Source organism: Gymnodraco acuticeps, unplaced genomic scaffold, assembly GCF_902827175.1.
Source record: "Gymnodraco acuticeps unplaced genomic scaffold, fGymAcu1.1, whole genome shotgun sequence".
Classification (NCBI taxonomy): domain Eukaryota; kingdom Metazoa; phylum Chordata; class Actinopteri; order Perciformes; family Bathydraconidae; genus Gymnodraco; species Gymnodraco acuticeps.
The window spans coordinates 161,755-178,686 of NW_022991189.1; positions in this window are offsets into that span (position 1 = coordinate 161,755).

Genomic DNA, 16,932 nt, shown 5'->3' on the forward strand with positions numbered 1-16,932 from the left:
GAGACACCAGCCACCCTGTGGAGAAAACTCATCTCGGCCGCTTGTATCCGCGATCTCGTTCTTTCGGTCATGATTGAAAGCAATAATATCAAGTTTAATTAAAAAATATTAGGTTCAACTTGATATTATTCCTTTGTTGACAATTAATTAAAGTAAACGTTTGTAACGGCTATGTAGGCAGAAAACTGTGAATAAACTGTGATGACCCTGGGTCTTTACTGTATGTGTGTTTGTTGCTAAGCCATTCTCCCTTCCCCTGTGTGTGAGAGTGTGTGGGTGTTTCTCAATGTCGAGGACGCTTCCTTGTCCTCCAAGCCAGGTCCATCAGAGGCTAGGCAAGAATCCTTCCTGGCATTCGGAGAACGAAGAATGGCACAGACTAGCAAGTGTGCAGGTGTGCGTCATATGAGAGGCCCCGCCTTACATTTTCCACCAAAGATTTAGGAAATTGGTCCGTGCGCAAAGCATTGTGGGGATTTGAAGACCGCGGAGTCTACACATGTGCAGCCTCGAAATTTCCCTCAACTAAATATGCCGGCCTCGGTAGAATTCCAAGGATCCTGGACATTGGAAAAGTCCTTCGGCGGCACTCGATGACGTAGTATCCTTGAAATAGTGGCTCTGGAGCATCCTTCCTCGACATTGAGAAACACCCAGAGTGTGAGTGTGTGTGTGAGCAGGTGGTGCCTATTAGCAGATTGGTCTACCTGAAGGCACCAGACTATGAGTTCCTCGGCCCCCTCTTCCACCTCTCCTGCCCCCAACAGAGTCATTGTGTGTGTTTTCAGACCCCTGTAGGCCTGTGTGGCGAAGTTGATTATTGTAGTTACCTCTTGGTACCTTTGTAAATATTCTGTTTTGGTGACATGCTTTTGAGTCTAAAGTAGGAGTGGGAAGCCCTGTTTGTTTGTATCCCGGTTTCTCCTGTTGGTTTGGTAGGAGTTAGGTAAGAAGCCTGTATCTTATTGTACTTGTTTTCTTAGGTAAGGTTAGGGTCATTTTGTTTGTTATGTTGGCTTTGTCTCACCTCAGAAGCATTAATTAAAAGGTGATTTTCGTTTTAATTTCTTTGGGAGTCGGAAGAGTGTGAGTTCACACAAAATGAATAAAAATATATCACGTGTATGGCTGTGTCTTTAAATTCATTGTATAAAAAATCTTTATTGTCTCCTAACCCTCCTTTAAAAACAGAATTAGTTTTCTGTTAAGAATTCAGGCACTTAGGAGGTAGGACCCAATTGCAGGACCCGGGAGACAGAGGTAAAGTATTGGTAAGACTTTATTTCTTCCAAAAACACGATGAACAAAAAATGGTCTCTAACTAATCTCAGATTGAGATGACAAAAAAAACTGAGAACAAAATGATAATCGCTCACGTGGTGAGGAACAAAAACTTTTCTTTGAGCACAAAATAACATAGACCTGACCATGACAAGAGACAAGACGAACTGACAAGGAACACTGGGGAATTTAAACACAGGGTAACAAGACACAGGTGGGAACAATCAGGGGCGGGGCTGACGCTGAAGAGCACAGGAGACACAGACGGCGTGACAGGTGAAAACAATCAGGAAATTAGACACACCAGGGAAACTAACGACAGACAGGAGAACACGGGGAAAAGAGACCAGACAAGGGAGGAAAACATGACAAGGAGACAAGCAAAACACCCACTACCAGACACACAAACTAAAAACGTAAACACAACACAAGAATCGTGACATTTTCAATCAGTGTCTGGGCGGGGTTTTAATTTCCAGTGTTTCTTTTTCTTTATAAGTGCGTGTCTCCATTTAGAAATAAGGGAATAAAGCTCATTTATAAACGTCCCATGAATTAATTTGTGTAATGAGACGCCGCTAAGGTTTCTCCGCCGAAGAAATATGAAGCTGCGGCTGATTAAATGAAAGTGATGAGTCTCTGCCGGTTCATACACTCTGTGATCCACTCCGAGCTGCAGTGTGTAAACCAATCACTGACCCTCATTTATCATCAGTATTTCATCAACTTTACTAACTTTATTTCATGAGACTGATAGAGAAAGTAAGACTAGTACTGTGACAATAATCCAAACTAGTTAACCTGTTAAGCCCGAAGGTCCCCGCCGGCGGGGACCCTGGGTCTTTTTTTCACGATACTGTGTCTCAGGGGATCTTAATATTTAAGAACCTATTAATGTGTTATACCAGAATAACGGAAATAATCTCAGCTAACTGCCGATACAAACCATGTTTACCAAAACAAAACACAAGTCTCACAAGAAGCATCTAAATTACCCCTGAGCGAAAAATGCTAACGGACATTGGCACAGAACTCAAGATAAAAGTACCCCTATTACTTATCGTAGCTGCACATACAATATATCCGATTAAAGCTGAGACTCCATAGATTATGTAGGTATATAGTATCATCACTGAGTGATCCGGACTCGCGACAGGGGAAGCAAATACAGTCATCACAACACGTACCTTTACGAAGCTTCTAGGGAGATCGTCTCACAAGTAGCTGTCAATCTGATCAAAGTACGTGTTCAATGGCATTAAAATGAGAAAAAACGCGGCTGAATCGGTTAATCCATAGGTTCTTAACGTCCATGTATAAAAAACTGATTGAATTTATAAGAAGAGGTTTTTTTTGCTAAATCTGTCTAAAAAGGTCAAATATCACTTGTTTTGCATCAATCTTGATACAGGGTACTTATTATATGTTGTACTTTGGATTCCTAAAGCTTTTAGTCTACTAACCAATCATCCAAGGTTAGTTTTCACTATAAGTACAACATATTCTTTGGACGGACACTATAATTTACAGTTTTTTACCATGTCCAATCTGAATTTTCTTTAAAAAAAAAAAACATCTATATTGATTCTTACTTTTCTACATCCAACTCACAGGTTTATCATTACTTTGAGAAAAAAGATTATTAATTTAACCCTTTTAGAAGGGAAGATATGGTCATTTGTTCTGGGAATGTCATTTTCGAGCCTGAAACCTGAAAAACAGGCTCGGGGTTTAACAGGTTAAAGTTCTTAATTCAATTAAGTAAAACTAGTATTATTATCAGCAAATACTTAAGTAATAGAATAGATTGTGCCGTAAAATCAGGTTTATGGATTAATATGAATAACTATATTTGAACTCATTTGTATTCTGTTGGCTAGTTTTATTTGCAGCAATGCATCAGGTTCTGTGAAATTAGGATATGTTTGTTTTCTTTTGGGAATTGTTCAAATATTGTTTGCATGTTCCTTGGGAAATGTTTCATACCATTTTGTGAAGATTTTTCACATGTTTTCTGAACATTCTCAGACATTTTAGATATAATTTTCATACATATATATTTTGTTAAGTTTTCAGGCATTTTTAGACAAATTTCAAAACATTTTCGAACATTCTTTGTAAATGTTTTTACATGTGGAAGCCCCTCTTTAGTTTCTCACCTGCTGAGCCCAGAGTAAAATGTTTTTGTGTGCACAAACTAGAGGGGGACAGCAAACACCTGTGTGATTTTGGTGACAGTAGGACCACCCTGGACAAAGTTATAGTGGGGGCAGAGGTCGCGTTGACCGAATATTTTCCGTCTATGACGGATTTCTTTTGACAAAGATGGAAAAATCTGAAAGCAGTTTGTCATTTTCACAGATCAGAACAAACTCGGAACAGCGCCAAAGTTTCCCCGCAGCGAAGCTCCGGTGTTATGCTGTGTTATGCATGCCCCTCATTAGTGTTTCACATGCTGAGCCCAGAGTAAAATGCCTTTGTTTGCACGAACTAGAGGGGGACAGCAAACACCAGTGTGATTTTGGTGACAGTACAACTATCATGGAGAAAGTTATAGTAGGGGTGCCACACCAGGCAGCACCATCTGTTCTGCTGAACATGGGCTGTAGAGAAACCGTGCAGATCTTCCCCATTGACACCAGGATTAACCTAAAAAAAGAACATTAACAGTGTGAGAGAGGCACAGATACAATAGCAATAAAACATTTAATTTGAGGGCACCTTTCAAAGCATGCACCTACAATACACACATAAATACAATACGAGTGGCATTACAACACAAAAATGTGTTGTATAGGAAACCACAGAGGAAAATTACATCCTAACGAGCAATTCAAGTAAAGCTAGTTTGAACTAATTATTACTAATTATTCGTTAGGCTTGATTTGAAATAACAGTGTCTGACTTTATCATATATGAGATATCATTACTTGTCATTTTTTGTTATGCAAAGCATTATGCACGAACGTGGCCGAGTGGACTCCGGAGTTTGCTGCATGAGTTGCACTGTACAATCGCCGGAGTACTGGGCTGTCACTCAAAATCTGAGTAGCCAATGGGGACGCACCCTTGAAAGTCCCGCCCACCTGAGATGTTTGTGACAGAATCGCAAACAAAATGACATAACGCAAACGAGAGAGCTACAGCGAAACCGCAAAAGAGAGAGAAAAAGTCTGATCATTGAGAAAGAAGCAAAGAGAACTGCAAACAAAAAGATATGTTGTAAAAAAGAAAAAATACTTACAGTTTACATGATTACACAAATTATTTGTTTGCAATTTATAGTTTTACTTTTGAGATGACGAGTTTTTTTCCTCTTAAACTCTTAGTTTTACTTGATTCTGAGAAGGTGTTGCTTGATCTTTTTGGCACACAGCTGATTCCATAGGTATACTGATGGTGAGTTTTCAGAATGCACCAAATTCTTTAAGCTCATCGTATGTTCTTAGCTTTGTCTCTCAAGTCAACTTTTGGTGACTTCTCAGAATAACTGCTCTGTTTTCTGCTATTTGACGATGCATAATCATATAGCATGCAGCGGGGGTGATTTCATATCAAAGTCTGTGTTCAAATTCTCTCCGATATCATCGTCTGTGGCACACAGGGTTCCGTGTTTCTGTCTCCTTGCATGTTAACTCCTCAGATAAATGGAGGTAAGGCAAGGCAAGTTTATTTATATAGCACTTTTCAAGACAAGGCAATTCAAAGTGCTTTACAAAAAATGAAAGACATTAAGAAAAAGGCATTTAAAATCAGTCATTAAAAAGAAAATCTAATAAAATAAACATTAAAAGAAAAAATACAGTGATAAAAGTTACAGTGCAGTCTAAGATATGAATAGTTCAATTAAAAGCAGCGACAAAAAGAAAAGTCTTTAGCCTGGATTTAAAAGTAGTCAGAGTTGCAGCGGACCTGCAGGTTTCTGGGAGTTTGTTCCAGATATTTGGAGCATAATAAGGAGGGAAGGTTTGGTGTGTGTCAGCGGGAATAATGCCTCCATGTGTCTCTGAGAAGCAGGGGATAAAAGGACAGGATAAATCAAAGTCTTATCGGAGAAAAGCTCTTATTGCTCTTTTGTCTTCCGGCCTCCGGGTGTAATCGTCTGTCGAGGCCGGAAATACAATTACAGAGTGAAGTAATGTGTGTTTTAAGAAAGGAACATTATGATTCTTTTTGTTCTTGTTTTGTGTCTATATCTACGCCGGGATCCGGAGTCGAGGCTGATCCTCTTGCTGTAGTCCTGTGTCTTGGATCCTCTATCCTCGGGTCGTGGCTGAACCTGTCTCTGCGGTCCTGCCTTGGGTCTCGTCGTGCTGCTTCCCTGATGGCTTCCACAGGATTGTAGCTGACATCCTCGTGGATTCATCTTCTTATTACAGACACATGCATTTCCTAACATTCGGTCTATATGCTGTAAAATGTATTATCTCTTCGATTTACACACGGCATCTATTGCACGTCTGTCCGTCCTGGGAGAGGGATCCCTCCTCTGTTGCTCTCCCTGAGGTTTCTCCCATGTTCCCCTTAAACTGTGGGTTTTCTCTGGAAGTTTTTCCTTGTACGATGTGAGGGTCTAAGGACAGAGGGTCTAAGGACAGAGGGTCTAAGGACAGAGGGTGTCGTTTTTCTCATACTGATATTCTGAACAGTCTGTGCTGTTGTATTTGCTGTAAAGTGTCTCTACTGTAGGCTATTTTTATTATATGTTCAGCACTTTGGCTCCACCAAAAATCGTTTATAAATGTGCAATATAAATAAAACTTGATTTGATTTGATTATAGCACAAAGATGGAAATCCGTAGGAAAGGGTGGAATAATATTAGTTAGTTGTTTTATTGTTGAACAAATGTAGTTTTTAGATTAATTACAAATAAAAAGGACACATTGACAGTCAACAAAGACCTGAGTGAGTAAAAAAGCTCGTAAACTAGCCTTATGTTTTCTTGTCTCATGTTGTGTTTGTTTCGTTGTTCACTCTTGAGAAACCAAACAAACCTGATATGCTTTGTAAGCTAGTCTTTATTGTCTTGTCTTTCTGCTAACTTTTTACCTTTGTTTTTGTTTTAGAGCAACCAAGCAAACATATGATTTGCTTTGGATTGTGTGGCTGGCTAGCACTAGCATGTTAGCATTTTAGCTGGTCAACTAGTCCAACCAAATCTCGTTTTAGTTGATCAACAGGATTGAACTGATTAACCCTTAGATGCCCGAGTGACTGGACCCTACACTCTTCCATAAGTGGGTCAAAAAGGACCCGCATTAGAATAATGTGTGTTTTTAGGCCATTTATGTAATTTTGGTTAGAAAAATCACTTGTATAATATTTAGTATTATATTTTGGTTCACATTAGAAATATTTTATATTTATTTATTTTTCACTATTTATAATTTAAGAAAACAATTTTTACATTTTGAAAAAAAACGTTTTTCCATAGGATCCCATAGAAAATGCATGCGGGTCATTTTTGACCCACTTATGGAAGCTTGGGTTAGTAATACAAAAACTACAATTTCTTAAAATTAAAAATGTGAATGGCTTGATATCCAAAACATATTTTTTGAGGAATAGCCTGAATATGAAATGATAAAAAAAATGTAATTACAAAGATACTCCAAGAAAACCACCTCACCGGGTCAAAAAACACCCACTTGTGCATCTAAGGGTTAAAGATATTTCATCAACTTTGTCTAAACTTCACATATTTGGGTGTTAGATTATTTGTCTTTTATAGAAAATAAAGCAGAGTTTTTATAATTAATGAAAGTTCATTATAACATTGTGGTTCTACGAAGGTGTTTGATTGTGTTTCCATGTGCTGACGATTGAATATCATCGAAGGCAAGACCAAAGGAAATAGAAATAAAAAGTGTTTGATAAGTAAAACATTGGTTATTTTCTGACTGGATCAGATTACAGAGGACGTTTTAAAAGAATGAAAGATGTTTTGTTTCAAAGATGGATGGGAGTGACTGAAATGAGAAGATAATGATCAGTGCACATCTGCTGCACAGACTCAAATAGCTCCAGTCCTTAATAACTCCTCCAACAGACACCGTTACATAACACGCTGAACATAGAGGAGTCTCTGAATGAAGAATGAAGACTTTACATTAAAGCAAATCTGAAATCTTTTAATTAAAGTATTAAAGAGAGGAATCGATTGTTATGTGTTAGCTTCTAGCCATCAGATCACCTTCGTCATTGGTAGAAGAAAGGAAGGAAAGACAGAAACAAAGAAGAAAGGAAGGTAGGTAGGAAGCAAGCACAGAATGAATGAAGGAAGAAGGGAAGGGAGACTTGTAGAAGGAAAGGAAGGAACTTAGAGAAATAATGGAAGGAGGGAAGGGAGGAAGGAAGGAAGACAAAAGTGAGGATGGATGGAGGGAAGGAAAGAAGGAAGGAATGAAGGAGGGTAAGAAGGAAGGAAGAAAAATAGAGAAATAATGAAAGGAAGGAAGGATAAAAAGAAGGAAAGAGGAAGGAAGAAAGAAGGAAAGGTAGATTTGTTAGAAGGTTTGAAAAAGGAAGAAAAATAACGAAATAATGGAAGGAAAGAAGAAAGGAAGGAAGGAAGGACAGAAGGAAGGAAGGATTGCAGGAAAATAGAGAAATAATGGAAGAAGGGAAGGAAGGAGGGAAGGAAGTTAGAAAGGAAGCCATAATGGAAGAAGGGAAAGAAGAAAGGAAGGAAGGTATAAAGGAAGAGAGGAATGAAGGAAGAAAAGGGGATAAATAATGGAAGGATCAAACAAACAAATATAAGAAGCTAGTAAGGAAATGTAATGTGAGACACCTGAAGACGTAGAAGAATAACGTTTTTTTTAAATGAAAACACTGAAGTGCGAGTTCTTGCAACATGTAGTGAGTCACATCCCTTCACAGCGATTGTGTTTAAACTGCTCGTCGTGTTCGGAGTCATTTCTGTGAGTAATGAGTCGCTGCAGGCGCTCGTGGCCTTCGCCTTATTATAAGACACTGCTGAAGACTTCCTGCAGAGAGAGGAGCGAGACCGGCGTCCAATTACCAGGCACCCAGAGATCTGCGTTGTTTCTGTCATGAAGGTCAGGCGAGGGAAGAGAGGAACACAAATAAAAAGAGATGGAGGTCAGAGGTCACGACCTGGTACTGGATACACACAGAAATCCATTTACTAACCCTGCTGCTGCCGACCTCTGTGAGAGACACAAGGACAAGGATGTGTCACAGATGTTCCTCCGGCTGTTGTACATTTTAACAAATGTACCCTTGTTTTTTTTTTCACGACACGGTGTCTCAGGGGATCTCAATATTTAAGAACCTATTAATGTGTTATACCAGATTAACGGGAATAATCTCAGCTAACTGACGATACAAACCATTTTTACCAAAATAAAACACAAGTCTCATAAGAAGCATCTAAATGACCCCTGAGCGAAATATGCTAACCTATTACTGCACCGATAATCACTCCTAGCTCCCTTATTACTTATCCTAGGTGCACTATCCAACACATCGTTGATGATCGCAAGGAGACACATAATCTAACGGTGCCCACATCAACACTGAGAGATACAAAGTCGCGACGTTATCAACAAAAACGTACATCAAAACAAGTGGCGCTAGGTAGCCCACAACGCTAACATGGCTTACCTTCGTCTTTGTCTGGTCTAAACTGGTCTTCAATGGCATTAAAACGATAAAAAAAAACAATGGTGTAGTTAATCCATAGGTTAATCCAATGTGACTGTGTCCCCTTTGAAATGTTCTGATAATCCATAAGCAATAAAACAGCTTTTCCGTTGCTTGATATCAGAGCAGCGATATTTCTCTCCTCTCCTGGAAGCTAGAATGCGCAAAGAGGCCACCTTTTTTTTTTAACATGAGTGTGTGCGGGACGATTTCCCTTGGATTCTATTGGCTCTAACGTTCAGAAAGAGATGTCACATGTCAAAATCCAGCAAGGGGGGCCAAATGGCCCCAGAAGAGGTTTTTTTTGCTAAATCTGTCTAAAAAGGTCAAATATCACTTGTTTTGCATCAATCTTGATACAGGGTACTTATTATATGTTGTACTTTGGATTCCTAAAGCTTTTAGTCTACCTTACCATCATCCAAGGTTAGTTTTCACTATAAGTACAACATATTTTTTGGACAGACACTATAATTTACAGTTTTTTACTGTGTTCAATCTGAATTTTCTTTAAAATAAAAAATATCTATATTGATTCTGACTTTCTACATCCAACTCACAGGTTTATCATTACTTTGAGAAAAAAGATTATTAATTTAACCCTTTTAGAAGGGAAGATATGGTCATTTGTTCTGGGAATGTCATTTTCAAGCCTGAAACCTGAAAAACAGGCTCGGGGCCTAACAGGTTAAGATATTCATTGCTATCGGAGCATTCCATGGAATATAACAAAAGTGTATCTCGAGCCGGTTTCTCAAACTTACCTACCCCACCTTTAAGTCTATAAAATATTGTTAATGTATTTAATTGTATCTTCCTTTGCACATTTTTACTTTTACTTCTCATGTTTATATACATATTTGTATTAGTTTTTTATTGCTCATTATGTTTATACAAATAAATGTATAAACGATGTATAAATGTATACAAATGTATTTTCCTTCCTTTTAACAACTCTCCCTTTCCTTCTTTCTTACTTCCTCTTTCTTTCCTTTTATTCTTCCCTCCTTTCTTTTCTTTCTTCTTTTCTTTCTCTCTTTTCCTTTCTTCCTTCATACCTTCCTTCCTTCTTTCTTTCTTTCCTTCCCTCCTTCCATCCTCGCTTCCTTTCTTTATTTCTCTAATTCCCTTCCCTTCTTCCTTCCTTCATTCCTTCTGTCCTTGCTTTCTACATTCCTACCTTCGTTCCTTCCTTGAACCTATTACGTTTATGCAGATATTTATATTCTTTTATTTACTTTATCCTATTATTGCAAATTGTTCTATTCAACTGTAAGTTTAAATACATATTTTATGTTGTATTTCTTTATTTCTTTATTTTATTGGACAAGTGTTTTAATTATTATGTTTTTTATCTTATGTTTGCACATTATTTTATTATTGTAATTAATTATAATACGTTTTCTAACTTTATTTGAATTTAAAACTGTCGGATAAATTCTCACTTTGTTGGAGAATTTTGAGCATTATGGCTTTTCTGTCCGTCATTAAATCATTTTTCACACATTTGTAAGGCTTTTTGTTTTAATAGGGAACCACGAGGACATTAATACAGCCTCCTCCTTCTCTGTGAGTTAAAACCAGGATGAACATCAATTATATGATGACACATGCTGTAATTGAGGGCGAGTCTCATTATGCCACGTTCGTCTGATATAAATAGTGAGCTATTAGCGCTAATTGATTAGAAGTCTGCCTCTTATTAAAGAGCATGAACCCTCATTATCTGCCCCGAAACTGCTGAGAAACAATCTGAAAATCACTCGGAGACACCTGTTCGTTACACCCTCTCACTCTAATTCACCCATAACTACACATGGTAGCAATCCAAAATAATTCAAGGACACTTATGGATGTGTTTTCATTCACCTGTTTTTATGCAAATGTTTTAGTTCTTAAGAAAACAAAACTTCACAGGGAGCTTTTCTGACTTTGACTCTATCCGTTTTTGTTTGCTACTTTAAAGGGGCAATGTTATTTTGGGCGTTTTCTCTTTCCTAAGGGGCGGGACATCTCTAAGCGGTTGACCAATCACAACAGAGCAGGCCAGCTAACCAATCAGAGCAGACTGGGCTCTGGTTTCAGACAGAGGGTGAAAAGAGGTGCTGCAGCACAGGCAGTATGAGAAAAATAAAGAGCTTTTTGAACATTAAAGCATGGAGACATGTAGAGACACTACATACTGATATACACCTGAACATCAGCAGGAGAGGACTCTTTAAAGTAGAGACACTACATACTGATATACACCTGAACATCAGCAGTAGAGACACTACATACTGATATACACCTGAACATCAGCAGGAGAGGACTCTTTAAAGTAGAGACACTACATACTGATATACACCTGAACATCAGCAGGAGAGGACTCTTTAAAGTAGAGACACTACATACTGATATACACCTGAACATCAGCAGGAGAGGACTCTTTAAAGTAGAGACACTACATACTGATATACACCTGAACATCAGCAGGAGAGGACTCTTTAAAGTAGAGACACTACATACTGATATACACCTGAACATCAGCAGGAGAGGACTCTTTAAAGTAGAGACACTCCATACTGATATACACCTGAACATCAGCAGGAGAGGACTCTTTAAAGTAGAGACACTACATACTGATATACACCTGAACATCAGCAGGAGAGGACTCTTTAAAGTAGAGACACTACATACTGATATACACCTGAACATCAGCAGGAGAGGACTCTTTAAAGTAGAGACACTACATACTGATATACACCTGAACATCAGCAGGAGAGGACTCTTTAAAGTAGAGACACTACATACTGATATACACCTGAACATCAGCAGGAGAGGACTCTTTAAAGTAGAGACACTACATACTGATATACACCTGAACATCGGCAGGAGAGGACTCTTTAAAGTAGAGACACTACATACTGATATACACCTGATCATCAGCAGGAGAGGACTCTTTAAAGTAGAGACACTACATACTGATATACACCTGAACATCAGCAGGAGAGGACTCTTTAAAGTAGAGACACTACATACTGATATACACCTGAACATCGGCAGGAGAGGACTCTTTAAAGTAGAGACACTACATACTGATATACACCTGAACATCAGCAGGAGAGGACTCTTTAAAGTAGAGACACTACATACTGATATACACCTGAACATCAGCAGGAGAGGACTCTTTAAAGTAGAGACACTACATACTGATATACACCTGAACATCAGCAGGAGAGGACTCTTTAAAGTAGAGATACTACATACTGATATACACCTGAACATCAGCAGGAGAGGACTCTTTAAAGTAGAGACACTACATACTGATATACACCTGAACATCAGCAGGAGAGGACTCTTTAAAGTAGAGACACTACATACTGATATACACTTGAACATCGGCAGGAGAGGACTCTTTAAAGTAGAGACACTACATACTGATATACACCTGAACATCAGCAGGAGAGGACTCTTTAAAGTAGAGACACTAACATGAACCTGAACGTGAGCATAACAGGACCCTAACGATAACAAAATATACAAATTGACATTTTAAGGTTATATTACTATTATAACTAAATAACAAGAACAATTCAGAGAGCTGTAAACACTCTCACTCATCAGTTTTAATGCTCCACAAAATATAGACTTTCCCCCTTCTTTGAACTATTGAGTTTACGTTTTATCCCCTAAACCCAGCAAAGAAAGAATATTTCAAGGGCCCAGACTCCCTGCAGATTTAAAACCAGACAGTTCCTCTGTTGTCGGTGATGTTTCATGTTATCTGACAGCAGACAGCTGTTCATCTCTGACAGCCTCACTTCACTTTTTCATTTCTCCAGAGATTCTCCATTTCTTTTTGAGAGGAATCGCCTCATCCGTCAGCGGCTCTCACACCTGTGTCAGGACAATAATATCGCTGCCAGGTGTGATGGAAAGCCGAGGCGAGGCGTTGGTGTCCAGATTGACATTTCCATCAGAAAAAGACACCCGGAGACGCCGAGTCCAATAAACTCAGACGGCCTTCGATCGTTTGTTCAAGGCCGCGGCGTCACAGGAAACACTCAGATTTATTGGATCAATGAGTTTCTTTCCCACTTCAAAATGTATTGCACTCGTTTTAGAGATTGACAGCTGAAGGAAGGAAACTCAGAAACCGTGTTTTCAGTTCCTTAACATGTGAAGTGTGGTACTACAGGATGAAAACAACCTTTAAAGCAATCATACTGTAGCTCCATTGGTTTTTGTTTGACATTATGGCTATTACAAACAAATACAAATGCTGCCTCTGTCATAACTAAAGTTGCTAGGCTTTTTATTTCTTAGAAACCTGCCAATTAAAACAAAAATTGTTTACAAAATAACGTACAAGCAGTATCCTAATTTTTCTACAAATCCCAAAATGATGCTTGTCTGTAATTAGAGGTTTTTGTGAGCAGGATTGCTGAATATCAGTAGTTATATATCGTTGGTTTGTGTGTAAAAAAAAGTAAGAAATACTTATTTTAGGAAGGGTATTGATTTAGAAACGTTTCATCAGGCAAGATCCTGATTCTTACATGACTTGATCTTTTCCTGCAACCCAAGAAAGCCAAGAAAGAAATGTCCTGTGTTCCTAACGAGCTCACAAGTTTCCAGGTGTATATTTATTATGCACTGCAACAATCAATGTGGTGTTTGTTTATTAATAATGAGACATTTTTAGGAAGTTTTTACAAATTGTAACTTATTATGTTCTCAGTGTTTTACAATGAAACAGTGAAAAAAATCCACAGAATCAGGTGAGTCATTATTGAGATGATTAATATTCAGATCAGCTACGTGTCTCTCTTTAGAGTGGACATCCAGATGACGAGCAGGCAGTCGAAACATTGTGAAAGGACTTATATCAAAGATCACAGCGTTCTTCACCCTGCTGCTGACGGAGAGTGTTCTCAAATCAGACAGACAGGCGGTGGCTCGATGTCTCACCTCTGCAGAAGAAATGAACTCATCTCAGTTGACAGACTCACCAACAGACCTCGAGCAGAATCTCATTTCATAATAAATATCGATCCATCCGCTGAGAAAACTTCTGCTGTCGGCTCAGAGTTCGCTTTGAGAAATGCTGAGACGCTCGATGACAAAACAACGTCAAAACTTTTCCTGAGATATTTTGTTCAAATAAAAAAGGATTGAAATGACGAGGAGACATTTAATCAAACATTTTAAATGATCTTATCCGGGAACAAACTGTCTTGAACCTAATGTAATTTGACCACAAACTACCAGCATCTAGAGGCGCATTCACACCGCAGTACTTTTCCCACAAAGGTTCATGAGAACTTAGTTCATGAGAACTCTTTAGTTCTCATGAACTAAGTACAGATCGCGTTCACACCGGAATAAGTCCCTGATTTGCGTCTTCTTAAACCCAATTGCTCCCCTAAAGGTTTTAAAAGTCCTTCAGCTGAGAAAAAGTTCAGACTGCTGACACTGAGCACACCTTTTCTTTCCTTCAGGCTGTAATCTTCTTGATAAAGTGTGTTTTTCTTCCTATTTTCTCCTGATGCAGTTGATGTTTTCTCTTCGTCATTATTCTCGCCATCATCCAGCCTGCAAAGCGTTGCCGGGGAAACGGTTTACCTTGCTAACGGGACTTCTGCAGGAACCACTAATGAGGAAAGAGTTCGATAGAAAGAAATGAAGAAATAAATAAATAAAGCATGAGATAAAGTATACAGATGCAGTTAGGGCTTCACATGCTTTGAGCAATAATAACTGCCTGTGGGAGCTCGATTGATGACACATAGTGAGCAAACATGTGCAGCGCTAACAACAATACTGTTACATATTTAATATATTATGATGTATTACAAGAGTAGCGACCTAACTGTGGTACAATCTTGTGTGGTAGTAGTGTGTGTACATCTTTTAGTTTTCATAGATTTCTACAAATTGCTGTTTTTACCTGAGAAACTGATCTGAGTCCTTGTTCCACCAGTGCTATTCAGGGTTGGGAGGCTCGTTGGTTGGTTGGTTAGTTGGTTGGTTGGTTGGTTGGTTGGTTGGTTGGTTGGTTGGTTGGTTGGTTGGTTGGTTGGTTAGTTGGTTGGTTGGTTGGCTAGATGGTTGGATAGATGGTTGGTTAGATGGTTGGTTGGTTGGTTGGTTGGTTGGTTGGCTAGATGGTTGGTTGGTTGGTTGGTTGGTTGGTTGGTTGGTTGGTTGGTTGGCTCGTTGGTTGAGTACTGAGTACATGTACATTTACTAATTGAAATCCACCTCATCTAAGAGTCAAATTGGAACCTTTTACTCCATTAAATGTATTTAATAATTTAATTGAAAAGTTACTTTACATATTCAGATATCAAAACAAATATTATTAACAAATTATACATTATATTTTATTACCATACATTAAAGTGGACCTATCATGCCATATTTGAAACATATATTGTAGGGCCATACCTATATAAAACATGTCTGTGAAGTTTTTTGTTCAAAATACCAAACAGATCATGCATTTTAGCCATGCCTCATTTTGCTCTATTTGCTCTTTTCCAGCCCTGTTTTTGCAAGGGCTGATTCTGCTTTTGTGGCAGACTACAGCGCCACTTACAGGCCTGGCATATGTACTACTGCGTCTCCAGTGCTTCCGAGCGGTCTCTCATTCCCCTGATAGGTGGAGAGTTGCCCATATAGGCGGAGCACCCCTTTTCTGACATCAGAAAAATTCAAATAATAATGAGCTCCGTTGCAGCCCCGTTTTTAGAGATTTGGGTATGGAGGAAAAGAGAGAGGGTTGTGTTTTCTGACACTTGGTGAGTTCCCTGACACACCGGGGACACATATTCATGTATTAAAGACGTACAAACGTGCATTTTGCATGATAGGTCCCCTTTAAGATACACATCTGTATGTAAAGCAATCAAAACTATCCCCAACTACACCAGCTCCAACTAAAAATATATTTCTATAAAATATATTTATATTTTTTTAAATATAATTCTAGATTATAATCCAATGATTTAATAATGGTATGTATTTTTCTGAAATGGGCTATTCCGAAGGATAAGTGCTTTTATTTTTGATACTTTGAGTAAATATTTTTAATTGCAATACATTTGTCACACTTTAACGTAAAGTTTGTACGCAGAACTTGTATTTCTACACTGAGGTAACGTCTTCTTTTACTTGATTAAATTAGGGTTAGGTATTTCTTGCACCAATTTGTTTGCAGATTTGCTAAAAACAGACAATTATTCCCATTGACTACAATTGTAAATAATACTGGCCATCTTTATATATTGATCAAAGAGACTAGGAGAGGAAACAGTCAGCACATATTGACATTTTTCTGGTTCATTTGTTTCAAGAGACAGTCAGCTGTGTTTCCTATCAGCAGAATTCGATATCCCCACAGTTAATCGGACAAACTCATACTACTGATCAGCTCCTGATCCTGTTAACCTTTGACCTCTGAGTGTCTGAGATGAAGCTGTAGATGTTTGCCGGAGCCAGAAAAATCCAGACTCTCGCTGAGGCCAAAATGAACTGAAGAGGTCTGGATCCATACAGAGGTCAGAGGTCAAGTGCTGCAAATGAAGAAGGTGCAGATAGAGGAGGAGGATGAGGGAAGACATTGACAGTGGACAGAAGAAGGAGTGTGGGTGTGTTTTTAGGAAGGAATTTAATTTAATATTATATAAACCTAAGATTAAAATACCAGATTGGACCAAATCAGAGAATAATGGACAAAAGTTAGGATAAATCAACAGAAATAATGGATGAAAACAGAGCAAACAATATTAGGTATATCCATCGATAAAGAAAAGTAAATATTCAACTAAACCAGGGCTAAAACAACAGAGAATATAAGACAGAACTGAGGCTAAAGAACAGACAACATTGGACATAAAAGAGCTAAAACAACCAAGAAAATTGGACAAAACTTTGAGTTAAATCACGGTAGAATATTCAATATAAAATACCTGAGAATATTCAGACGGGGGGCGCAG